Source organism: Cibotium barometz, chromosome 36 (genome assembly GCF_041138505.1).
Source record: "Cibotium barometz isolate CiBa-2024 chromosome 36, ASM4113850v1, whole genome shotgun sequence".
NCBI lineage: Eukaryota > Viridiplantae > Streptophyta > Polypodiopsida > Cyatheales > Cibotiaceae > Cibotium > Cibotium barometz.
In genome coordinates, this window is record NC_141081.1 from 2,333,069 (window position 1) to 2,359,834 (window position 26,766).

Here is a 26,766-nt window from a genome sequence, read left to right on the forward strand (position 1 = left end):
ATCCAAGTGCGGGATGCACGTGACATCCCCTTCTGCTTAACTTGATGGAAGCTGCATAGCCTCCAAATAATCCGTCAATAACGCCGGATAGTCTTCGAAAAACTCTTTGTCAAGCCATACCGCTTCATTTGTCCGTCAGTCCTGAAACTTCGTGAGGAACTATCTTAGTCTTCGGCCTGAGCCATGCTTGAAACGGTGCAGAAGGATCTAACCAACTGACGTGAAACACATCGTGCATAGTCCAACTCGGAGATAGCTTTAACTGCATAGATACCTCATTAATCTTTTTCCTGATGGGAAAAGGTCCGAAGCTCCTGAAAGACAACTTCGGGCATCGCTTGCCCACCTGTTTCAATCTTTGCTTCATAATCCGAAGATAAATCCAATCCCCTTCCGAAAACTTCATATCCCTTCAGTCTTTATTGGCCTGTCAAGTTTATGCCTCTTGCGCTTTAGCCAATCTGTCTTTTACTGACTCTAAAATCTCCTGGTAAGACTCTGTCACTCTGTTCGCTTCACGTACTGAAGACGAGGTCCTGGTCAACAATGACTGGAAAGGTCTTCCAAATGCTGCCTCATATGGAGTCCTGCCAATAGCTGAAGAAAAAGAATCATTCAAAACAGCTTGAACTAAAGGCAAATATGATTCCCACTTACCTTGCTAATCGTGGACATAACACTTCAGCACATCAAAGGCCAACTAGTTGTATATCTCTGTCTGGTGGAATGCACTGGAAAAATTCAACTTAGTACCAAAGTTATCAAACAATGCCCTCCCAAAATGACTGGTAAACTTGGCATCTCGGTCTGACACTATGGTCCTAGGAATCCCGCCAATCAGGTACCAATGCCGAATGAACAACTGGGCAACATCCTCAGCACTTGTTCCCACTGTGTACCAAATTCCACGGAATCCGCGTACGTGTGCTTCATGTCATCTAGTCCTGTACCAACAAGATCGAGTCTAGTGGTTTGAATCGTAGTCACCTGTCCCTTCCTACTCAAAGCATCAGCCACTAGATTGGCCTTTCCTGGAAAGTACTCCATCATACCACCGAATTGCTGGAATATCTGACTCCAGCGGTGTTGTCGATCACTCCACTGTGCACTTGGCATTGTCTGAATCCAACGTAATGCCTGATGGTCAGTGCAAACCTCAAAAGTCACGGCCATACAGAAAATGTTTCCAATGTTTCAAGGCATGTATAACGGCTAGGAGTTCACGATCATGAACTGAGTAGTTTTTCTCTGCGGGCAGTAACTTACGAGACATGTAAGCTACTGGATGACCATTATGTTGCAGTACACCTCCGATTGCGATGTTACTCGCATCGGTGATCACCTGAAATGGTTCGTCCCACGAGGCAAGTGCTAAACAAGGCGCTACTGATAAAGCCACCTTGAGGTTCTTGAATGCCTCCAACGCTCGTGGAGTCATTCGAATCTTTTGCCTTCTTGTCTTCACTCCCTTTAATAGATCGGTGAGATCTGCTGAGAGGTCAGAAAACTTGTCGATGTGGGTGGAGCATGCCTGGCATATACCCACAAACGATCTAATGTCATAGGCTGTCTGAGGTACCTCCCAATTGACAATCTCGGCCACTTTAGCCGGATCAAGTCGACTGCCTTCGGCACTAATTATGTATCCCAAGTAATGCACCTGGAACAGATAAAATTCCGACTTCTTCTCATTGACGTAGAGCTCGTTGCTTTCCAGCAACTTAAGAACTTTCTCCACATCGATGTCATGCTGCTCAACCGTAGCTGAAAATACCAGTATGTCGTCCAGAAATATGAACACACACTTTCCAATCAAATCCCGAAAAACACGCATCATCATGCGGTTAAATGTAGCTGGGACGTTCGTCAAGCCAAATGGCATGACCACAAATTCATAGTGGGCCCGTTCCGTACGGAAGGCTGTCTTGGGGATGTCCCCCTCCACAATCCGCACCTGGTGGTACCCACTCTTTAAATCAAGTTTCGAGAACACCTTTGCTCCATTCAGCCTCTCGAGAATATAATCTATTCAAGGCATCAGGAATCTGCTCTTGATAGTCAGCTTGTTGAGTGCACGATAATCGACACACAAACGGGAAGACCCATCTTTCTTCTTGACAAATAAGATCGGTGCTGCAAATGGTGACACGCTGGGACGGATGAAGCCAGATTGCAACAATTCTTGGAGTTGGCGGTCCAACTCCGATTCCATTGCCTTGGAAGGCGATACGGAAGCTTGCTCGCGCGTTCCAAGCCTGGGAGAAGGTCAATCTTGTGGTCCTCCAGTCTGGACGGGGGGGAGCTGGGGAGGGAGGCTGTCCCGAAGAAAAATCTTCTGGAACTTTTCATGGAGAACCGAGTACTTCTCGGGAGCACTGGCCACCATCTGGGCTGTCTGGATGTAAATCATCGCACACTGTGCACCTTTCTTGACTGCTCGCTTAGCCTGCAAGTGGCTTATGAGCGAAAAGTTCAAAATTCCCGGCTCACACTTAATGGTCACTGGGGCGTTTGACACATTTCGATTGATCTGGAACGTGTGCTTGTCCCAGTTCACATCAGGAAGAAACTTGTGAAACCACTGAATGCCCAAAATTATGTCTGCTCCTACAAGAGAGGCAACCATAAAATCACGCACAAATTCGATGCCTTGAATAACTAACTTAGCACCTAAAGCTTCATACTTGACACTCGTTGTCATGCCTGTGCTAAAACCCTCAACCTGTTTGTCCACCGAAGTCAGGTCGAAACGGGCACGCCTAGCGGCTTGTTCCGTGACCACGTCCTCCGTGCTGCCGCTGTCAAACAAGATGACTCTCTGGCCACCTATGTGGCCAAAAGACTTGAGCAATTCGTTGCGCTCATACTCTTGGTCAGGGGCGCCATTCTGCTTATCTTCGAGCTCCCGGCTAATAATTGCTCCAACTGAAGCACCAGGGTTTGAAGAACTAGGGGTAGCCACTGGGGTCTGTGTGGGAGCTAAGCTCACCACGGAAGTTGTGGACACGACGACAGCGGGTTTTGGAGGCTTCTTAGGATAATCCCGAGAAGTATGTCCTTTTGTATAACAAAAGAAACATCTACCCTCCTTGTACTGAGAAAGCTCCTCAGCACTCAACTTGCCACCTGTCTTGCCTGCCTCCGCTTTATGGTCTGGAGTAAGCTTAGGCGCATTGTTCGAGTTCTTGGAGCCAGAGTGTCAAATCCACACGGATCCCCTCGTGATCGATCTTGGTTCGAAACTCGAATCCTGCAAACAAACGAACAACAAATAACAAAGGGGGTGCAGGCCTGACTCACCTCCCAACCATGACAGCCGTGGGCGAGCCCACAGTCTTGGCTGTCCCCACCGAGCCACGAGCTGAGCTAACTAGGTTGACGTACCGACCAATCTCCTCCTCGCGACATCCCATACCGCCACGAAGCTGCCCTCGCGGGCCTCGAGATTGCTGCCGGCCTCGGCTGCATAAAGCAAGTGCACGTCTGCACTAGATCCAGGCTCCAAGACCATAGAGCTCTCACAAACTCGCGAGACTCTCTATAATACAATAACTAACCTTGGCCACCCTTTTATAGGCTCTTGGCCGGTCATCGGGCGTCCACACTTGGCCGCCCGCCCGTCCATACTTGGGTGCCCGCCCGTTAGTATTTCCCTAACTCAGCTCGTCAATCAGCCTGCCTAGTTCCAAGCTTCCCCAAGCCTCGAAACTAGTCTTGCATGCGTATAGCACACGGTAGATACGCACTATGCACATGACATACTCCCCTTTTTTTTTCCGAGAAAAGATCCTTTCATTAGTTATATAAAAAACGCCCGTAGGGCTACAAAAGATCTCGCCTGCTCATAAGAGAGACAGAGCAGTGAATACAGCATGGCAGCCCGGGAGACTCTCCCTAGGTGCTGCAAAATACAAGCATCAGTACAAAGAACTGAGAGGCTAAATCATACAATAGGGGGGGGGAAAAGAGCCAAACAGGTGGCCTGTAGTGCCAACGGGGGGATCCCGTGTGTAAGGTGTAGAAAGGGCCACAGCGCCAAGTGGTGTGAAAGGCCTGGCGCCGTAAGATCGCCTCATCCGAGTCTCCCCGGATGCGGTCGTACTGTCCTCCTCGCAGGGTGTGGATCAACTCCTGCCAAATCCCCCGTACAGTCTCTGCTGGTGGCTCCAATCTCCCCTCAAAGGCCGTAAAGCACCGGGCCCTCCAGGTGAACCAGATGGTGAGGCTGCTGAGGAGCTCCCATCGTAAATCCCTCTCCTGTGTCCAGCTAGCGGACGAGAAATCCGGTGCCGGAACCAGGCGAGGCTGGCCCCTAATAAATCTGATGGCCTGACTGCCCTGCTCCATCTCATAGCCCATAGCAGGCCCTGACGAAGTCGACCAAGCAGCGGCACCCCACGTAAACATACCCTCTGGAGAGAGGGGGGCCACAATACGCAGCATCCGCAGCCAAATCTACTGCGCCTGAGGGCAATCCCAAAGGCAATGCCTCTGTGTCTCCATAGGGTGGCCGCATCGGACGCAGGCCGCCGGAAGACCGCTGTAAACAAGCCAAGTACCAACTGCTGAGCCCCTGTGGGCGACCAGCCACTGAAAAGTCGAGATCCTGCAGGCCTGTCGACTAGCCCAGAGTCGAGCCCAAAAATCCTCCAGGAACTCCTGTGAGAGTCCCTGTAGTCGCCAATGCCCCGCTGTGCCGCTGGAGAGACCGTCCTCCTCGCCGTCAAAATATGTTGCCCCAGCCGAACAGTATACTGGAAAAAGGTGATCTCTTGGCCTCAAGGGATGCATAAGGATCATGCCACTCGTACTCCCCGGGGTCCCACTATAGCCGGGCCAAGGGGCGCGCTGCATATGCCCATATGCGCCAATCCGGGAGCACATCAGCAGGGTCGGGGTCAATATGCCACTTCCGAGAAGCGACGGCCACTACCCGAATCCTCTGAAAGGTGCACTCTACAACCAAAGGCGACTCCACCTCCACTCTCTGGAGTCTGCCCTCATCCTGAATCTCATAGTAGAGGCAACTGCCATCCTCAGTGCAAGCTCTGACAGCAATCAGGATCTCCAACTGTGTAAAGGCTCCCATCCACCGTGGGGCCACTGGCTCGAGAGGCGTGAACCACCCCTCCGTGAGTGCCTCCTGAATATCATCCCTCATAATCAACCCCCCTCTGAAATGACTCAGCCTCTCCACTTGGATCTCCTCTGGTAGACTGCAGAAGGCCTGCCAGTCTCCAAAACTACGAGCTGGGCCTGGCGCTAAAGGCCCCCAGGCTAGCCGAGGCCGAGCACCCAGCATATGACCCTGCTCTGTGCGAACCGCTGGGCTCCAGATGAGCGGCTGTCTGGCCCGCTCCTCAACACAAGGAGGAGGTCGCTGAGAGAGCCCCGGTCTCAGCAGCTCCCAAGCTCTCAGGATACTCAAAGCAAATCTGTCCTCCCATCCTCTACTGAGGCCTGTCCTCCTCATCTCTATAAAGATCCAGCGAATCTCTAGTGCCCAAGTGCCCCCTGCTGGGGCGCCGAGCCTGCAGCCGCTGCAAGAGGAGCTCTTTCCAAGGCTCAGCGCCTGGAAGCAACCCCGAACGATAAGCTTCCCCAATAAAGCTCTACTCTGATCAACTGGATCTATAATGCCCAAACCTCCCTGAGCCAGCGGAAGTGTAATAACTACCCATGCAACCTTTGCCCGAGCTGGCTGACCGTCCCGCCCAGACCACAGAAAGTTCCTGATCACCCAGCCTCTCCCCCCGGACTGGGAGCTGAAGTCCTCTCAAACCGACCTCCTCTGCCGTCAAATACATGCTCATAGCCTCCGCAAAGAAGAGAAAAAGAAAAGGGGCGAGGGGACACCCCTGACGGACTGATCTGGTCAGCTCAAAACTCGGCCCCCGTCCTCCTGCAATCAACACCTGGCTGCGAGCTGTGGAATACAGAGCCGCCACCCCTCTGATCCATCCTGGCTCAAAGCCCAGGCGAAGCATAGTGCCCTCTAAGAAACCCCAATCAACTCTATCGTATGCCTTCTCAAAATCGAGAAGCATCACGACCAAGTCCTCGCCAAGAAATCTAGCTCGGGCCATCGCCTCCCAGAAAGTAAAGATGTTGTCAAGGATACTGCGCTCCTTGACAAATCCTGTCTGAGTAGCATGAATCAACTCCCCAGGAACGGCTGGATCCTCAAACTCAAGGCCTTTGCTAAGACCTTATAGACAGTATTGAGGATCGTAATAGGCCTCCAATGCCTAATATCATCTGATACTCCCTCCCCCTTGGGGATAAGATAGATTATCTCTGACAGAGGCGCACCTAGAACTGTACGCATACGGTCTGTGACCCTCCTCTGCACATGGACCCACACAGTCTGTCTACAAACATCTCGATCCTCAGTGGCAGGCTCCGCTGAAAGCAGGTCTCTATAGAATGCAGTGGCAATGGCTCTGATCTCCCCGAGCTCAGTTGCTACCGATCCATCCGGTCTACCAAGCTAGCAGACTCCTGCTCGCGAATGACGGGGCCCAGTGATCTCAAAAAACTCTCCAGTCACTCTATCGCCAAGCTGCGTCCACTGAGAGGCCTGACGACGATAGTAAAACTCATGTCTCTACTCCTCTACCTCTCGAACCTCCTGGAGTGCCTGGCTCAGCTGGGACGCCACCCACTCACATGCAGGCTGCTGCTCCTGAAGGCGCTGTAGCGAAGCAAGGCTGCGTCTCAGCAGATGCTCCCGCTCGCGAATCTCTCCCAACCGTGTCAAAGCTGCAGCATGCAGAAAAGAGCTAAGATCGATGAGTCCCTGGGCACACTGGCCCGCTGCATCCTGGTCAGAGCACTGACTATCATGCCAGATCCTCTCAATGTCCTCAGCGAGACTGGGATCTGTAAGTACCCTCTCTGGGATCCTCAACTGCAAGCTGGGCTCCCGTGTCCTCTCCTCCAATGTCAAGATAACTGGTGCATGATCTGAAAATGAGGTGCCAGCGAGAATGCCGACGGAGCCCCCTCGCTCCCCTAACCAATCGCCCACATAAAAGCGATCAATCCGTGATAGATTAGTCCCTCCCTGCCGGCGATCCGACCGGGAGAAACTAAGACTGTCCTGAGACCGGGAGAAAGCCCCATGCTGCCATGCATCAATGATCCTCAGTGACATGCACAACCGGTCCCAAGCTGCAAGCTCCGTGCCGTGCACTGTAACATGACTGCCTCCCACCCTATCTGCCGGGTCCTCAAGCATGTTGAAGTCTCCCTCGACACACCAATGTGCGGCCTCTGGCAATGCATCCGTAACCTGGGTCCAGAACTCTGCTCTGGCACTAGCATGATTGGGCGCATAGACGTTGAGCACGCCCAATAGCTCATCATGCATCCTCAGAATGACATACTGTGCTCTACCAGGCACAATGATCCCTCGATCCACAATGGCCTGCTGCCATACATCTGCAATGACCATGCATACTCCTCCCTGTCCACCCAAAGGACCAAACCCTGCAGACCAAAAAGTGTCCCATCTACCAGGCATCACCGAACCATATCTCCGGATCCTGCTCTCACCCAAGTGGTGCTCCTGCATCATCAAAATATCAATGCTGCCACCAACCAGGCATCTCTGAAGCTCCTGCCTCAAGCAACCACGATAGCGTACAAAATGTGCTCCGCCAAGGCCCTGTACATTCCATGAGATGATCCTCATGGATGCCCTGCTAAGGTGGATGCTGTCTCAGCCGTACGGCGGGCCTTCGCAAGCGGCTTGGATGGAGAGTAGTCCCTATCCGAGCGGCTGCAAATCTGCCCACCCGGTGTGCTGCAAGAATCCCGGATCAGGCGCCAGTGGCTGTGGCCCATGGCGACTGCCTCCCGCTCTAACAAAGCAACCTCGTGTATACACACATATCCAGGGTCGCGTGCTAAGTCTGCCACTATGCGAACGACCAAATGCCGAATCCCTGAGGTATCCACACTCCCGGGATCCAAGAAAAAATGAGCCAACTCCCAAAGTCGGCCTATCACATCTATCACCTCCAGATCGCTCATGTGATGAGAAAACTCAACTGCCTGAGTCTTCAAAGTGCTGAGAGCGAGCTCTAGAGTCCACTCCCGGTCGCAAGGGCCACATAGAGGGAACGAGAAGGCCACCGCTGAGTCTAGTGCCTCCTCTCCGCAGGCCGGAGGTATCACTACATGAACTCGAATGGGTGCTGGCTCATGGGGGCCCTCTGCTCCAAAAAGCCGTGTGAAGGTATAATCAAAAGCCTCCGAGCGCTGTCTAATGCCAAGGCGACTCAGCTGACTGCGGATAGATGAAATCCGTGAAGCCCTAATCGGCATAGGTCTCCTCTGTGATGCCCGAGCGAGGTCAGTGCTCAGCGCTCTCCGGACTGCAGGTGAACGCCAAGGAACTGCCAGGGCCTCCCGGGAAGGTGAGGCGGGCGGAGGGGGAGGAGGGGGAGGCGAGGGGGCTGGAGAGGAAGCCGCTGCCGAAACCGGAGCGGAGGCGGGAGGAGGCGATGGTGGAAGCGAGGCGGTGGGGGGGGACGGGGGTGGGGGGGGTGAAGGAGGGGGTGCTGGCATCTCCTGGTCCTCAGTCGGCGCCGCGGGGGTCTCCTCCTGGAGGGGAGAAAAGCTGTTCCTCACGGGAACCCAGTGAGGCTGAGACTGTGGTTGCTACTGCAGCGGTCTCTAGACGTGCTGCTGTGGCGGTCTCCCTCGGCGGCGCCCCTATCCAGGCTGCCACTCTGAGGCCTCTGTGGCTTGAGCAAGTGTCCCGGAGGCAGCCTGCCGAGCCGAATCTGTGGGCGGGCCATCAGTAGCCTGCTGTGGTGAGGGTCGGGATCTCCTGCGAGGGCAGGCCTTGGCCAGATGGCCGACCTGTCTGCAAATGAAGCACTGATTCGGGAGCCCCGAGAACTCCACTCTCTAATCTATCCATCCCCCCCCTATCCTAGGTAGCTAAACGACCTTAGGAAGGGAGGAGATGTCAGACACCAACACTCTGACCGAAGGTAGCCCAGCTGCTCTGGCCGCCACTGAAGCAGCTGAGGGGCCAGTCTCTAGTACCGAGCCCACCAATGCTCCGAGCCTGGGGAGGAGCGGAAGATACTCCCAGCGGAGTCCAGGGAAGCAAACTGTAACATGAAAAAGGCGCTCTCCCTGCTCCGCCGTTGCTGGGTCAAATCCATGCTGCCAAGGTCTGAAGCTCGAGCACCCCTGATGTCAAGGGGACTCATGGCAAGGACCTTGGCAACACTCTGGGCGGCCTCGAACTCGATCTGGTAATGTCCACGGTCCAATAGCTGTACATCCAGGATCTTGCCCACAGCTACAAGAAGGCGGGCCTGAAGAAGATCCCGGATCTCCCCTCTGCTGGGGCGAATGCCGACTATACGGCAGATGGTGGAATGTGCCTGGAGGCGTTCCACCTCTGCGGCGAGGCTCGCTTCCTCTTCTGGCGAAAGAGAAAGCCTGATGGGGGTATCCTCAGGGGCGGTCGAGGGGGCTGCAGAAGAGTCCCTCTGAGGTGGGGCGGGAGGAGCCTCCGTCAGAGTCTGAAGCTGTGGCGAAGGCGGAGCGAATGCGATACCTGCAAGAACCGAGCTGCACACGAAGGGCGGAGAGGGAAGGCGGGAGGATAATTTTTTTTTTGGGGGGGGGGGGGGGGGGAAAGAGGAACGGGGGGGATAAGGCGACGAAGAAACAGGGGGGGCGGGAGCAGCGCGAAAGGTGAAGTGGGGGCGCGAAGGCGAACTGAAGGGGGGGGGCGCGAAGGCGAACTGAGGCGCGAAGGCGAAATGAGGCGCGAAGGCGGACTGAAGGGGGGGGAGCGAAGGCGAACTGAAGTGGGGGGGAGGGGGGCGCTTCAACGCGAGAGAGGGAGAGAAAGCGAGGAGAAGAAGGGGGGGGGGGGGGGGGGGGCGCAAAAGCGCTGGAAGGCGGGGGACAGGGCGCGAGGAAGGGGAGGCGAGGGGCGAGCAGCGCGAGCAGGGGGGTGACGGCGGGAGCTTCAGCGAGCAGTGCCAAGTCAACCAACCAAGGCCTGCAGATCTTCCTTCTCTTTTTGCCTTGACTGCAATTGAATATATGACATACTCCCCTTCCTCTAAGAGCTCACTAAAAAGCCAGGGTAATCTCTCTGAAGAGAAGTCAATGTCTCCCATGTAGCGTCCTCCTCAACACAATCCTTCCACTTGATCTTGTATTCCGTGATAAGCGTATGACGCAATCTTCGTTCACGAAATCCAAGAATCTTTTCAAGTTCGTGCGGAATAAATGTCATGTCGTGGACATCTATGATTTCTTGAGGAGTAACTAACTGATCTGCTCCACCCAGTACTTAAGTCTACTGACATGAAATACAGGATGAACTTTCACATGAGAAGGCAAATCCAATTCATATGCAACTGAACCAATCCGTCGTGAAACACGAAATGGTCCACAGTATCTAGGGGATAATTTCGGAGATCTACCTGTCCGTAAAGTCTCGGAATCTTTCGGAACTCGCAAATACACCATCGTTCCTTCAGAGAACTCTCTAGGTGAACGATGTCTATTAGAATAAAACCTGTCTCGGTCTTGAGCACTTCTAATAGATTCCTTTGCAACTTGTAACATTTCCTGCATATCTTGCAAAAAATTACGTGCTACATCATGCTGAAGTCCTGAGAATCCTACTGTAACAGGTGATCTAGGTTGAAAACCGTACATAAGCATGAAAGGACTAACCCCTGTACTCGTATGCTTAGTACTGGTATATGCAAATTCTAACATAGGAAGATAATCCTCCCATGAACTCTGTCTTTTGGATACATATGCTCGAAGCATATCTTCCAAAATCTGATTCACTCTTTCAGTCTGGCCATCGGATTGAGGATGATCTGAGGAACTCAAATTCAAAGTTGTTTCCAACTTCTCGAAAACAAGTTTCCAAAAGTCACTCGTAAACTTAGAGTTCCTATCACTGACTATGTCCTGCGGTAACCCGTACAGTCTAAACAATTGCTCGATAAACTGCCGAGCTAATTGCGTAGCTGTAATATTCTTCCGGGTCGGTAAAAATCTAGCCATTTTTGTCAAGCGATCTACCACAACCCAAATAGAATCGTGGCCTTGATGTGTTCTTGGCAATCCGGTAATAAAATCCATGGAAATACTTTCCCATTTATTACCTCGGATTTGCAAAGGATGCAACAACCCAGCCTGTCTAAAGCGTTCAGCTTTATTTGCCTGACAAATCTGACACTTGAGAACATAATCTTCTACATACCCTTTCATCTTCGGCCAATAAAAAGTGTGTTTCACTAATGATAGTGTCCTGTGTACCCCAGGGTGTCCAGCAGAAGGGGCGTCGTGACACTCCCTCAGAATCTTGGACCTAATGTCCGGGATCTGTGGTACACAAATTTTGTCATTACGGAATAGTAAACCATTCCGAATCATCCACTGACCTCCTACAGCCTGAATGGTAGACTGCGCAGTCACCGAGTCTTGGTCAATCAATGAGCTCCCGTCCTGGATCTTCTGCCAAAATGGACCAAAATAACTATCAGTCCTGCAAAGCCCTCTCAATGACTGAAATAAGTCGGTAGAAATCTCGGTGAACGACAAAGTATTCACCTCTCTAATCCGACTAAGCGCATCTGCAATATTATTCATGGACCCTTTCCGATAACGGATCTCAAAATCAAAATCTTGCATTAACTCTGCCCAACGAGCTTTCCTGCCTCTCAAATCATCCGCATCACACACATACTTGATTGACTGATGATCAGTCAATACCACAAACTTGGAGCCATATAAATAATGTCTCCAAACCTTGAGAGCATGAATCACAGCATAAAGCTCCTTCTCAAGGGTTGGCCAACGAGATAGTGTCGTCTAGCTTTTTACTTTCAAAAGCAACCGGTCTACCATCTTGAAATAAAGCAGCCCCGATAGCATAGTCACTGGCATCAATTTCAAGAACATAAGGCCGACAAGGATCAGGCAATGCTAAGATAGGTGCTTCCTTGACTTTATCTTTCAAAAGTCTGAAGGCCATATCCAAATCGTTATTCCAAGTGATAGGCTGATTGGACTTACGTCCACGACCTTTCAATAAGTCGGTCATCGGTAGTGTGAGCTGAGAGTACTCCCGTACAGATTTCCGAAGAAAAACAACAAAACCGAGAAAAGAACGAAGCTGTTTCACTGTTCGTGGTATAGGCCAGTCCAAGACCTTCTGAACTCGGTCATAGTCAATGCTCAATCCATCTCTAGTGATCTTGTGTCCCAAGTAAATGATGTCGGTCATAAAGAACTCACATTTACTCAATTTAGCATATAGTCGATTCTGTCTTAAAATAGATAAGACAATCGTGAGGTGTCTGACATGATCCTCAAGAGTACGGCTATATATCAAAATATCATCCAGGAACACCACCACAAATTTCCCCAAATGTTCACGAAAAAGATCGTTCATCATTTGCTGGTCATCATTTGCTGGAAAGTGGCTAGAGCATTGGTTAACCCAAAAGGTAATACGAGAAACTCGTAATGGCCATACCTAGTCCGAAAGGCGGTTCTTTCGACATGCCTTTCATGAATACGTATCTGGTGATAGCCAGTACGTAAATCTATCTTCGTGAAATATTTCGCTCCTGCTAACCGGTCAATTAGGTCATCTGATCTAGGGAGAGGATAACGGTTCTTAATTGTCAACTTGTTCAATCTTTTGTAATCTATACACATTCTCCAAGTATTGTCCTTTCTCCTAAGCAACACAGGTGCACCCCAAGGTGATTTACTTGGACGGATCTGGCCCATTCTCAAATAATCTTCGAGTTGTTTAGCCAACTCATCTTCCTCAGCTTGGCTCATCCTATAAGGTGGAATACTCACAGGATGAGCACCAGGGATCAAGTCAATACGATGATCTACTGCCCGTTCAGGTGGTAAACCCGATGGCAATTCCTTAGGAAATACATCTTGAAACGAATCAAGTAACTTCTGTAATTCTTTGCTTTCAAACACACTTAATTCATTCACATCCAAGGAAGGGATGAGAAAAGAAGAAAGTGGAATTAAGACACAATGGAAAGCGGTGTACAAAGAAGAATTCATTATATTTCCAAAATCAATAGTATTTACAAGAGGTCCCTGAGAGGGATGAATACAATCACCTAAAATACTATACTTGGTGTCCCTATGCTGAAAAGAAAAAATATGACTAGACCAATCTATCTGGACGTCAAGAGTCTTAAACCACTCAATCCCTAATAATAAGTCTACATTTTCCAGATGCATAACATAGCATTCCAGAGTATCTTTGTGTTAGAAGTCATCTCCTGTCTAGTTTTATACACCAGGGCCTTTGTTGTGGGTGTGCCCGCCCTTATGAGGTGTTTTCCCATTTTTCCCCACTCTCCGTATTTTTCCCCTATTTTTTCCCATTTTTCTGAGGCTTGGGAGGGCTGCCAGTGGGTGCCAAGAGCAGTACAGTGCTGGCCGACTGGATGTTTATCAGTCGTGGGCACTCTTGCTGCTGGCCGACTGGTTTTGATCAGGTTTTGGCACCAGATAGCTGGCCGACTGCATTTATGCAGTCGTGGACCTCTTTTATCAGTCGTGGGCTTCTCTTATGCTGGCCGACTGCCCTCTAGGGGAGTATATATAGGTCCTCAGCCCCCATACCTCATTTGTATCATATCTCGGGATCTTCTTGTGTATATAGAGCAAAGTTACACGCCTACATCTGTCTCTCTCTTGTGCTGTTTTTCTGCCTGCGTTTTTGCTTTTGCTCTTGTGTTCCCAGATTTAGTCATCATCTCCGCTGCATATTCTGAAATGGTATCAGAGCCCTAGGCTCTAGATAGGTCTTGGGATTTGTGTGAGCAAGAGGGGACTGTTTTGTGGCTGATTGGTGGACTGTTTTGGACTGTTCGGGAAGAGGAGAAGCAAGAGGAAGGCGGGCTGATTTGCTGGACAGCCACTTGCAGGTATCAGTTCTTCTTTGTTCCCACCCACCCACCCTTTTCAGAGTACATCCCCGCTATGGCAGATCTATTTGGGATGGCCGAGAGACATGTGAAGATCCCGACACTCCCCACGTTCCCGGTGGACCGTCAGTTGGACGGGAGCAACTACGGCATATGGAAGGTGATGATGGAATCCGTTCTGGAGTCCTACGATCTCGCCGATTTCGTCGTTGTTGGTGTTCCACGACCGGAAGCAGAGGAAGGGGAGTTACCGTCAACCCGAAAGGACCGAGAGGCCCAGATGCAGATGTGGGATCGCGTCAACGCCAGGGTCCGTTCGTTTATTTTCCTCAACTGCACACCACAGGTAATCAATCATGTCAAGCACATGACGCTGGCCAGAGGTATATGGCAGCATTTGGCCTCACTTTACAACAGGGTATCGCCCATGAAGAGGATTTCCTTGGAAGTACAGATGCGGGTTATGAGCCCTGCAAAGTCATCAACGATGCGGGAGCATATTAACAAGCTGCAGGCTCTTCAGCAGGAAGTTCTCCAGGCTGGGAAGGAGATATCGTCAAATACATGGCCATAACGTTGCTGTCACATTTGCCCTCTTCATACTCAGCGTTTTACTCGTCGTTGATTACCAGTGGCAGGCTCAGCACCATCACGTGGGAGGAGCTTGTGCCTATGGTCCTGGACCAGGAGGAACGATTCACGAACCCTCCTCAGGGTGGAGGTTCGGAGGCCTTTACTGGCCAACGGTCGAGAGGCCGTAACACGGGCAAGGGGAAGGCTTCGTCGGAGAAGTCTTCTGAGAAGATGTTGACCGCGAGAAGTTATAGGCAGAGAGGACCTGTAATGATTGTGGCAAGAAAGGCCACTATTGGAGGCAGTGTCCCAAGCGGAAGACCGAGAAGGGTGAAGACTCCTCACCAATCATGAAGACTCCGGCTTTTGTGCACCTGGAGGTGATGGACACCGATGCTTCATTTTCTTCAGGCACGGAGGAGATTGGAGGACTCTCCGCAACGGATACTCGGGAATGGATTCTCGATAGTGGTGCTTCCAGGCACATGACTCCTTCCCGTTCCGGTTTACAGGATCTCTGCAAGCTTTCTGGTCATATTCTTACTGGGGATACGTCCACTATCCCAATTCACAGTGAGCGTAGGATGGAGATAGTTCCCGATGGCAGAGGGGGGAAGCATTCCTCCCAGGTGTTGTATGTTCCGGCACTTGGTTTTCATCTGTTGTCAGTGCATCAGGTTTGCAAGACTGGCGTACGGGTGGAGTTTGATGAGCATTTTGTTGCTCTCCGGGACAAAGCAACAGGCCAAGTGGTTTGGGAAGGTGGAGTGGAGAATGGAGTCTACAGGCTTTCAGCACTCTCTCTCCCAGGACCTCAAGATTGTGATGAGTGGCAGTGTGGTAATAGCTACTCAGGTGTGGATACGCTGCAGGTGCGGGCTTTCCGAGACCAGATGGTGGATAGCTTGCCAGTAGATGGCAGCAGTTGGCAGGAACTTTCCAGTACTGAGGTTGGTAGTTCTTGTGTTCGTGAGTCAGAGGAAGCTGAACAGGTCACTTATGCTCTGATGTCTCGTCGTGTTCGGGACATAGAACCTCCAGTTATTAGGATGTTCTTTCCACAGAGACCTTTCGGAAAGCCAGGCAGGTGACAGGTGATTACTTGCAGAAGGAGGTGGTTTCTCCAGGCTTTGTGGTTTCGGATTCAGAGGGGGTGGTTGACAGGTTTCATCAGGTTTCCAGGACTTGCTTGTGCACCGTAACAGGTGTTGATCCTTGTGAGCAGTGTGATGTCTCTGTGACTCAGAAGCTGTATGGTTCATTGATCTGGTTGATGGACACCGGATTGGACGGGAGCTTCCTGATGAGGCAATTGAGCTCTTGGTTGCAGATGTCTCTTTGTGAGGCAAGATTGCGTTTCCTGTGGTTTCTGCAGCATGCGAAGGATCATGGACTCTTGTACACAGGAGGGGGATTGTTAGATGGAGTCCGACTCCACGGTTGGAGTGACTCGGTTTGGGGAGGAGATCCGGACACGACGAGATCTACTTATGCCCCAGGAGCAGTTTTACGGAGCAGGAGGAGGTTACATTGCAGGTTTGGGCTTCCATTGGAGGAACCCATGGTCATCCAGAGGCACTTTGTTCGTGAACAGATCATTGCTGATGACATCTTGCTGGAGTTCTGTTCGACGGAGGACAGTACGGTGGACCTCTTCACGAAGTCGCTCTCAGGATTTGCTCAGGCGGCACCCCAGCTCCCAGTGGTTGGTCACACAGCCAGGAGCTGAGAGGGGGTGTTAGAAGTCATCTCCTGTCTAGTTTTATACACCAGGGCCTTTGTTGTGGGTGTGCCCGCCCTTATGAGGTGTTTTCCCATTTTTCCCCACTCTCCGTATTTTTCCCCTATTTTTTCCCATTTTTCTGAGGCTTGGGAGGGCTGCCAGAGGGTGCCAAGAGCAGTACAGTGCTGGCCGACTGGATGTTTATCAGTCGTGGGCACTCTTGCTGCTGGCCGACTGGTTTTGATCAGGTTTTGGCACCAGATAGCTGGCCGACTGCATTTATGCAGTCGTGGACCTCTTTTATCAATCGTGGGCTTCTCTTATGCTGGCCGACTGCCCTCTAGGGGAGTATATATAGGTCCTCAGCCCCCATACCTCATTTGTATCATATCTCGGGATCTTCTTGTGTATATAGAGCAGAGTTACACGCCTACATCTGTCTCTCTCTTGTGCTGTTTTTCTGCCTGCGTTTTTGCTTTTGCTCGTGTTCCCAAATTTGGTCATCATCTCCGCTGCATATTCTGACACTTTGTAGTCCTGAATCTGGATTGGAAGCATCTCGACCTTGCGATCCCAAACTTGTCTTCCCGCAAGTAGACGTACCTCATAGGTATGGTCGCTAAGAGTCGTATCAAGACTCAATTTCTGCACAAGTTTGTAGTTAACAAAGTTATGCGAACTGCCAGGGTCTAACAAAATGTGAATTTTATGGCCATTCACTTCTCCATAAACTCAGAGAAGATCCTGCATGCCAAATACCTTAGATATGAACAGACAATCAGAACAAGTACTAGGGCGAGAAAGTGCAGTAATTAACGTACCTGTCAAAGACAACTGATCAGCTGCCTTTGGCTTGGGTCTTGCGTTTGACTTGGTACCCTTTTTCTTCGGGCACTCATTACGCATGTGTCCTTTTTCTTCGCAGATAAAACGTCGTCCTTCCTTCTTGAGCTTCAAAGCTCTAAGGAGTCGTTTCTTCTTCGCTGGTGTCGAACTGGAATTCTTCGAAGGTTGGTCCGAAGACTTGCCTTCATTCGTGTTAGCCATAGGTGCGGAGAACTTTCTTTTATGCTTGTTCCCCTGCTCAGTAACGGGTTTTGACTTGGAAGAGACCATCGTATCATCATAGATACGAGCTGAATGAATGGCCTCGTCCAATGTTTTACATTTGTTATTTTTAACCTGTAATCGGTACGAGTCTGGTAAACCAGCTACGAAAAACCCCAAAAGAGTAGTGGGATCCATCTTTGTAGCCTTCATCTGCAAGTCACGAAATTTCTGGAGATAGACCTCATAAGTGAGGTGCTGCGAGGTCATGGTCAAAGCTGAAAACCGGGCAACAACATCGTAATCATCCTCTTTCTTGAGAAATTCTTTCTTGCAAATATCTTCAAATTGTGCCCAAGTCGTTGGCTTAGGGTTCAGTTCCTTCCACCAAAGCAAAGCTTTGCCGGACAAGAAACCTGCTGCTAACTGTATCTTCTTTCCATCATCATATGGATGAAACTGAAAGTGAACTTGCCACTTGTGTAGCCAGGTGTCCACGATCTCCTTGGTTCGCTGCTTTTGCTCACCCCCGAACGGTTCCGGAGTAATGTTGGGACCTAAAGCTGAAGCCAAGGTATCCATTCCCGAGAAAGTAGAGAGGGTAGTGGTCAATAGAGCGATGGAGTTCTGCAAAGCCTGCATCTGGGCTGCGATTTGTGCCTGACGTTCCGTCGAAGAAGCTTCGAGAGCTACTTTGAACTCTTGGAAATCTGATTTTGACACAAACTCGTCAAAAAGATCGGCATCGGTTCCTTCCGTAGAGCCGGCAAGCCTTCGCGTTCCACGAGGGGCTCCAACTCTGATTCTTGGATCGACATCGTGAAGAGGGTACGTGGAGAGAAAATTCGATCTTTGCACAATGAAAGTGCGAACGAACTCAAGAGCTTGAGAGCTTGAAAACTTGAGAACTTCAGAACTCGAGAGATGTGTGGCAAGAAGCCCACGTGAGGGGGTTTATAAAGGTTTCCCAAAAGCCAAAAAAAAATCTCGAAAAGCTAGGCTTAGCTTTTGCTTTAGCTTTTGTGTTTTTTTTTTGAATAAATATATATATATATATATATATATATATATTATATATATATGGATATATATATTCTCTTTTCTAAAAAAAAATAAACATCTTGAAACCTTTGAAACCTTGGAGGAGAGATGACTTTTAAATTTTTATAAAAAATTTAAACTTTTTTTAAAAAAACGAAAGCTTGTAAAAAAAACGTAAGCTTTACTTCTGTTTTTTTTTTCTCTCTCCTGGATTAACCCGTCGTGGACTGCTGACGTCACCTGCAATCGGCTGCACCTTCGCTCAAGTGCTGTCCGCCAGTGTGCGCTTCACCAGACTGCTGTGCGTGGCCTGGGCGCCAACCTGTTGTACGTGGCCTGGGCGCCGGGCTGCCTGGCATGAGCGCTGGCCTGGGCGCCGGCCTGGCCTGGGCTGCCTGCGCTAGGCTGCGTAGGCCTGGCTACGCAAGCCTAGGCGCCTGGCTGCCTGGCTACGCAGGCCTACATGGCCTTAGGCGCCTGCCTAGAGGGCTTCTTGCGGCCCATACACACACTCGCCAGCAACACGTCAACCAATCCTTCGCTCGGTCTCTCTCTCATGCGCCAAAAAAGCATCGTGCTTTTCGTTCCTTTTTCCTGTTTTCTCTCCCTGCAAGTTATGCGACTGCACACAAGGCCTCTTCTTTGCAAAGCAATCAACCCTACTAAACCTACCATCTCCCATCATCAACATGGGTTTCTTTGATAAAGGAAAAACACATACCAAACTGAAAACTGCAGTATGCACAGAAAAACAGCAAGCTTTTTAACACATATCGTTCTTCGACCTCTTCTTCTCTACCTACCGACTTGCTCGTTCACGAGGTATGCTCTGATACCACTGTCAAATCCACACGGATCCCCTCGTGATCGATCTTGGTTCGAAACTGGAATCCTGCAAACAAACGAACAACAAACAACAAAGGGGGTGCAGGCCTGACTCACCTCCCAACCATGACAGCCGTGGGCGAGCCCACAGTCTTGGCTGTCCCCACCGAGCCACGAGCTGAGCTAACTAGGTTGACGTACCGACCAATCTCCTCCTCGCGACGTCCCATACCGCCACGAAGCTGCCCTCGCGGGCCTCGAGATTGCTGCCGGCCTCGGCTGCATAAAGTAGGTGCACGTCTGCACTAGATCCAGGCTCCAAGACCATAGAGCTCTCACAAACTCGCGAGACTCTCTATAATACAATAACTAACCTTGGCCACACTTTTATAGGCTCTTGGCCGGTCATCGAGCGTCCACACTTGGCCGCCCGCCCGTCCATACTTGGGTGCCCGCCCGTTAGTATTTCCCTAACTCAGCTCGTCAATCAGCCTGCCTAGTTCTAAGCTTCCCCAAGCCTCGAAACTAGTCTTGCATGCGTATAGCACACGGTAGATACGCACTGTGCACATGACACAGAGGCTCCCGAGCTCTGTCCTAGGAAAGACCCCATCTGGCTCTACGCAAGTGAGAGTGCGTCCTCAAAGGTGGCTGGCCGAAACATATGCACCTCCCATTGGATTTGCGTGTCAAGGCCATACAAAAACTACCCTTTCTTGTCCAAATCAGATAAGCCTAATTGCAAACATAAAGTCGAAATTCTATTGGCAAACTGAAGGACTGGTTGCGCGTTCTGACGCGCTCCCCTGAACTCGTCTTTGAGTCGCTCAAGGTAGTGGGGCGGTAGAAACCGCTGCTTAAGGTCGCGGACAAACTCGTCCCACACATAAGCTGCCATACCTAATCTGGTGTGGGCATGAGCCCACTGAGTCCACCAAGGAATGGCCTCACCTTCCAGGTACCAACTGGCTAACATCACTCTGTCAGTATCTGTTTTTCTAACTGCGGCAAAGTAAGCTTCAAACTAATGCAACCATGAATAGAGAGTTGTGGGATCGAATTTACCATTAGTCCAAAGCTGCTAGGTAACGCTCGTGCTCCACGCGTCGCATGGCTTCGTCTTCACGTTGTCGGATCTCCAATGCACGCATCTGAAACTCAAGCAAAGAGCTTGGCTGCGGCTGTGACCCCACGAGAGGGTCCCTGTGTCAGGATCTGGAATCTGGGATATGGAAGGAGAGGGAGGAGGAGATGGAAAACGTGACGCTGGAGAACGGGTACGCTCTTCCAGACCCAAGATCTATGCCTTTTGCTCATCCAACTTGGTTGTCTGGTCTACGATTGTGTAACACGCGGAAGCTCTGGGTAGTCTTCTTTCAGCCCTAAACACTCTTGAAGACCTTCTGATGCAAAAACGCACCATGATGCAAAAACGCAGGTAGAGAGAGAGTAGAGAGAGAGAGTGAGAAGTGCTGGAATTTCAGTATATACTATGTACAAAAAAGGTACAGATCTTTGCAGCCATGGGCTGCCTTCATAAAAAGGTTCCTAACCCTAAATTCTGTCCCCTATGGGACCTCTAAGTGACCCACACCCCTAGTGGGTGGAATGCCTAATACAAAGAGCAAGGGGGCTATTTATAGCCCCTTGGAGTACATGAGAAACTGGCCGACTGCTTGTCGGCCAGTTCATAATTCATTAATTCCATTTAATGCTGCCGACTGGATCTCTTGATGCGCCTGCTGCCAGCACCCTCTGTCCTGCAGCCGACCGCCCACTGGTGCTGCTGATGTCATCCTCCATCCAGCCGACAGCCCTTCTGATTTATGCTTTGCTCCAAGTCCTGCTCCATGTCCATCTTCTACTGGTTCATGGTCTTTATCTGCTTGCCCCTTCTGGATTTAGTCTTGAGAAGGTCCATGGCATTGCTGATGCACATGACATCCCCCTCTGCTAAACTTGATGACGGGAATCCAACCTGCTCTTGGATGACTGTCATCATCCCAATCCTGTTCCGAAATCCCTCTGTCATCATCCATCCCTGGCAAACCTTTTTTCTCTGAATATCCGATCTGTTCTCCAAACCACTGTGTCTCTGATGAAGATCTATGCATCTGGTCTTCCTCTAGTCCACAATCCATTCCTGCCCTGACTCTGAACACCGTCTTGGTCTTCGTTCCTGGAACTGAGTCTGGCACTCTCACACCACCCTTGGAGGATCAACCTCCCTTGGGACCGTTCCCTTAGAACCTATCTGGCTCACGGAACTGCCATCCCCATCTGGCACTGTGGAACACCACCAACAAACCTCCTGGGAGTTCTTCCCGATCTGTGTTCTTGCCTTGGGCTTCGAATCCGTGTACTTTCCTGTACCTTGGACCTGTACACCATCATATGGGACTGAATTAGTGTTTAGCTTGGCTGAGCCTGATGCTCTGATACCAATGTAACACGCGGAAGCTCTGGGTAGTCTTCTTTCAGCCCTAAACACTCTTGAAGACCTTCTGATGCAAAAACGCACCATGATGCAAAAACGCAGGTAGAGAGAGAGTAGAGAGAGAGAGTGAGAAGTGCTGGAATTTCAGTATATACTATGTACAAAAAAGGTACAGATCTTTGCAGCCATGGGCTGCCTTCATAAAAAGGTTCCTAACCCTAAATTCTGTCCCCTATGGGACCTCTAAGTGACCCACACCCCTAGTGGGTGGAATGCCTAATACAAAGAGCAAGGGGGCTATTTATAGCCCCTTGGAGTACATGAGAAACTGGCCGACTGCTTGTCGGCCAGTTCATAATTCATTAATTCCATTTAATGCTGCCGACTGGATCTCTTGATGCGCCTGCTGCCAGCACCCTCTGTCCTGCAGCCGACCGCCCACTGGTGCTGCTGATGTCATCCTCCATCCAGCCGACAGCCCTTCTGATTTATGCTTTGCTCCAAGTCCTGCTCCATGTCCATCTTCTACTGGTTCATGGTCTTTATCTGCTTGCCCCTTCTGGATTTAGTCTTGAGAAGGTCCATGGCATTGCTGATGCACATGACAGATTGCTCGCATCATCTGCTGGAACATATCTGTAACACTCAAGCCTCGTGCCCTAGCTACGCTGCCTCGTGCACTCTGGTCCCATGGTTCTTGGTCTCTCTCGTCGTCGAAGTTCACCATAGCAGGAAAATGCACTTCCTTTCCGGAATGCAATCTGACCATCCACTATCTGTGTGGGAGACGTCCGGAGGCTTCTGGAGGCTAAAAACCAACCGTCCTTCAAGGGACAGGAGTCACTCCGAAAAGGGTAGTCTGCTGGCGTCTGAAAACCAACCACACGAGCGAGAAAAAATTCTAGTTTCTTTGCTGAATCTTTGCACTTGAAGTAGGCTCTGATACCACTGTAACATGCGGAAGCTTCGGAGAAGATTGGTAACTTCAATGCTCAGAAATCAGCACTCTTTTCGCAACGGAATTAATGCACAACTTGAATGAAGATGTGCAGAGAATAGAGAGAGAGAGAGAGAGAGAGAGAGAGAGAGAGAGAGAGATGGAGAGGACACAGTATTGGGTCCCAAATACCCTCTATAGGGCCCCCACCACGGATGGTGTATTTGCTTTATTAGAATGATGTGAATCTGAAAAGAAAATACAGAAGTCCTTGACCTTTCTTGGCTGAGAAAATCCCTGCCCTTGACCTGCAGTCCTTCACCCCTTTGCTTAGCACCTTCTTGGCTTGTCTAGCCCCTTTTATGCTTGAGCTCTAGTGGTGAAAAATGAGATAAAACAATGGGATTGTGGGCTCACTATTTATACTACTCTATCAACAGCAGTCGGCCAGCATTAATTCAGGCGGCCAGCAATAAATGTCCCACGACTGAGTACTTCAGCATTTGATGCTGAAAAAATCACATAAATTCCAGCGCTTCTTTCCCTTGTTGCATGCGCATGCTTCTACAAGGACTGGACACTGATTTGCAAACAGTCTGAGGGCTGGGCAGCCTGTATGGACTGCCCCATACCTGCCCTACAGCCATACAAAGGTTGCATCTCCTGAATGTTTGCCCTTAGCCTTCCCCTAGGGCTGTCCTACAGCCCCTCCATGGCTGGTGGGTTCAGCCAGGACCTTCCTGGCCCTCATGGGGGTGGTTTCACACTGTCCCCATGCCCACACAAAGACCCCGGGTAGCCCTATGGGCTGGCCCCTTGTTCTAAAAGCAAACCCTAACTAACTACTCAGTGATCTGGCATCCGGTACCATACCAGATACACAGAATCACTGACATCATTCCAGAGGGAGACTCACAGTGCGGACTGGCACTGTTTCATGTGCAGGACAGTGCACACCTGACCTTGGACTCCTGTGCAGGACAATGCACACCTGACCTCGGACGACTGAGATGGATCCCTGGCTAACTCGTCCCGGACTGGGCTCACATGGGACCAGTTCACCATCCCAGGTCCTGCACCTTCTGTACAGATATGTCTACGTGGCATCCAAGTGCGGGATGCACGTGACACAACGTTGTCAATCAGGACAAAGATTGGGTATTGTAAGATGGGTCCCAATTGTGTTAAAACTTGAGTAGACATAGGCGAATCAATAGATGAAGTAGCTTTGGCTTGAACCACACAATGCAATAGCCGTGGCTTAAGCATGGATGTTGGAGGTCATCACACGGTTGCAAAAGACTCTACGAGATTTATCTTTGGAAGTCCAAGGTTTGACATTAAAGTTCTGATGGTTATTAGCTTTGCGCCCCCCCCCCCCCCCCACCCCACCCTGCCCCTTTGTTCATGCTGCGCCCTAGTGGCCGCCCTACTCCATTCACACAGGTTGTACCTGCCCTGCTTTTGGTGCTGTGTGCTCCTGTGCAATGGTTGTACCTGCCCTGCTTTTGGTGCTGCGTGCTCCTGCGCATTGCCATCACCACACCCCCTACCCCAACGTGTATGCCCCATGGACCTTACGTAACCCACCTAAGCTTACCTCATCGCGCAAGGCGTCCATCCCTCCCCATCTCTCTTTTTGCAGGCACAAGCATTACATAATGGCATCCTCACCCTCGCCGTCTCTCTTTTTGCAGGCACAAGCATTACACAATAGCATCCTCACCGCCCACACACACAACGGTGACCAATGAGTGCAATTTGGAAAATTGAAAGAGGCCCTGCAGGACCTTGAATCATTCAGTAATACATCGAAATCTGCCCTCAGTTCTAAGATGCATGCATGTATAAGCATACTCAAAGACATCCCATATCAACAAGAAGATGAATTTGCAGAGCTGCAAATGGACCATCGTGGAGACCCCACTACCATGGTCTCCATCAACTTCTTCTCCATAAAATTTTAGAGTTGAGGTTATAGCCTTCTGGGAAGCACACAACTTGTCACTACTGCTACTTGCACAGATGGAATCTGACAAGGACAAAGAAACAGATGCAAGACAACTCAGTGAAGGTATGCAGGCCACAGTGTCAATCTCTGCAATGTCAGTAATAGCCAATGCCCATGCCTATGATGCAAAAACAATGCATGATGCAAATAGAAGAGTGCTAGTATGCTTGTATATATACCAATGCCTATGCCACATGAGGATGCAGTACAAATACAGCATAGTTACTCTCTCTCACACAAAAAGAGTGCTCGAGAAGTGAGGCCAAAGCAAGTCCAAACTTTAAAACATAAAAATTTATGTACCTTCAGCATATGAAACTGGCCTATAAGCATCCCCATATTGGGAGCTTCTGCAAGGTTGTTTTCCTGTTTCGCTTTGGCCATGGTATCCTCTACAACCTTCAAAGCAGCATCCGTTTCCTCTAGTTGATTCATCACTATCACCAATCCCTATAATAGGAACATAAAAACTATTCTGGTGAAAACGGGAAAACAAGCATCCATACTATGTAAAGATGTAGAGAATGGGGGGAAAAAAAGTTGATTTTTTTTTCTTCCAGCATAGGTTTCTTTTTAAAAAAAATACATACCAGCAAGGATATGCCATGAACAAAAACATGAGAGGGGGGGGAAAGCAAAATAGTAGGCATCTTTTCAAAAAAAAAAACATTCATGTGACCCATTTATGAATAAAAATGAAACATATATTTCCTTGAAGATAAGAGAAGAAATCTAAGAGTACCTGCAATGCTCTGGAGGAGAGAGGCTCAATTTTCAAGATATCTGCAAAGCCTTTTTTGGCTAGTTGGAATTGACCATCCATGTCATAGACCTGGGCCTTCATGTGTTTCCACTCAATTTCATCTGGGTCCAAGACCTCAAGCTTCTCAAACACAAGGAGGGCATGAGCTAAGTCATCATTCTCTACCAATCTCTTGGCCAGGCACTCCAATGCAGGTACATTGCTAGGGTCACCTTCTAGAATGTTCTTCAGAATCAGTTCAATAGATCCTTTGGACAAATCAATGTCCTTCCAGAACTCATCTCCTAATACACCTGCTGCTTTGGCACCCTTTTGGGCGCCCTTCTCTGCTGTCTTTTGGTTTCCACTGCTTGCTGAAGAACGACTTCGGAAGCAGGAGAGGGAGCGGGACCCGCTCTCATGCTGAGCCCTATGCCGCCCACCAGCAGGGCCCTGTAGGAAAGCAAGGCCGCCCACCTTTTGGCCGGAATGCTTTCAAACGGGTTTCCCGTAAAGCTGGAATCGCTGCCGCAGTCGCTCCAGAGCCAGCTTTTCCAGCTTCCAGAAGGTTCCGAGGCGACGTCTTGCTTGCTGATGTTGCTTTTGAAGGCGAAGACCTTGATGTTGGCAGGCGGACATTTCTGTAAAAGAGGTGAAATTCGTCTGAGAGAACGCTGTCGCTGCTGCGGAAGGTAGGGGGACGGCATGAAAAGGCAAGGCTGCAAAGCTGTGAAAGCCTGGGCTTCCATGGATGTTTCTTTATGCCCCCTTGTAGAAGCCTAACAGTAGAAGCGAGCTCAAGCATGACGACGTGCCAGGGGAAAAAAAGGCACACGGATTTTTTTTGCTCGGAAGTAAATGCACACGAATGGAAGCCTGAGTCAATCTAAAGGATTTTTTTTTCTTATCTTTTAGAAATCGATGATTTCTCTTTTCTCTCTTTGGTTGTCCATGGTTAATATGTAATGTAGCAAAAGTTTGTTTTTAAGCTTAAAATAAAATTTTGATGATGTCTTTTTTTTGGATTGGAAATTCGAAATTCAAATCTCATTATCATCGGGCAGTAGCTCAGTTGTTAAGGTGTTTGGTTGATATGCCCGAGGTTATGGGTTCAAACCTTGCTAGCTACCCCGAATGATAGTACCTTGTAATGTTGCCCGCGAGTGTGTGTGGGTTGTGCTATTTGTAAAAGGGCATGCGGGGCCCTGAGAGGAGTCCTCTCATCAACTAGGAATCAGTTGGGTAAAAAAATAAAAAATAAAAAGAAATTCGAATCTCGCTCTCTTTCTCACAAAAAGTATGGAACTCTCTCTCTCTCTCTCTCTCTCTCTCTCTCTCTCTCTCAACTTTGAGAAGAGAGAACCTCCATCATCTCTTTAAATCACTAGGGGTATTGTGGAACCCACAAATCTCTCTCTCTCTCTCTCTCTCTCTCTCTCTCTCTCTCTCTCTCATGG

At 49.9% G+C, this 26,766-nt stretch overlaps 1 pseudogene across 1 annotated transcript in view; it reads right to left on the minus strand.

Moving 5' to 3' along the window:
• The window catches only part of LOC147617403 (protein SLOW GREEN 1, chloroplastic-like), a 63,735-nt pseudogene extending 37,577 nt beyond the window's left edge, over positions 1 to 26,158 (minus strand). Inside the window, exons 1-2 of the transcript XR_015262185.1 lie at positions 25,310 to 26,158; positions 24,871 to 25,017 (exon numbers count right to left, since the gene is read on the minus strand). The product of XR_015262185.1 is annotated as a protein SLOW GREEN 1, chloroplastic-like (transcript). The remainder of the gene's footprint in view (positions 1 to 24,870; positions 25,018 to 25,309) is intronic.
• Positions 26,159 to 26,766: the final 608 nt, after the last annotated feature.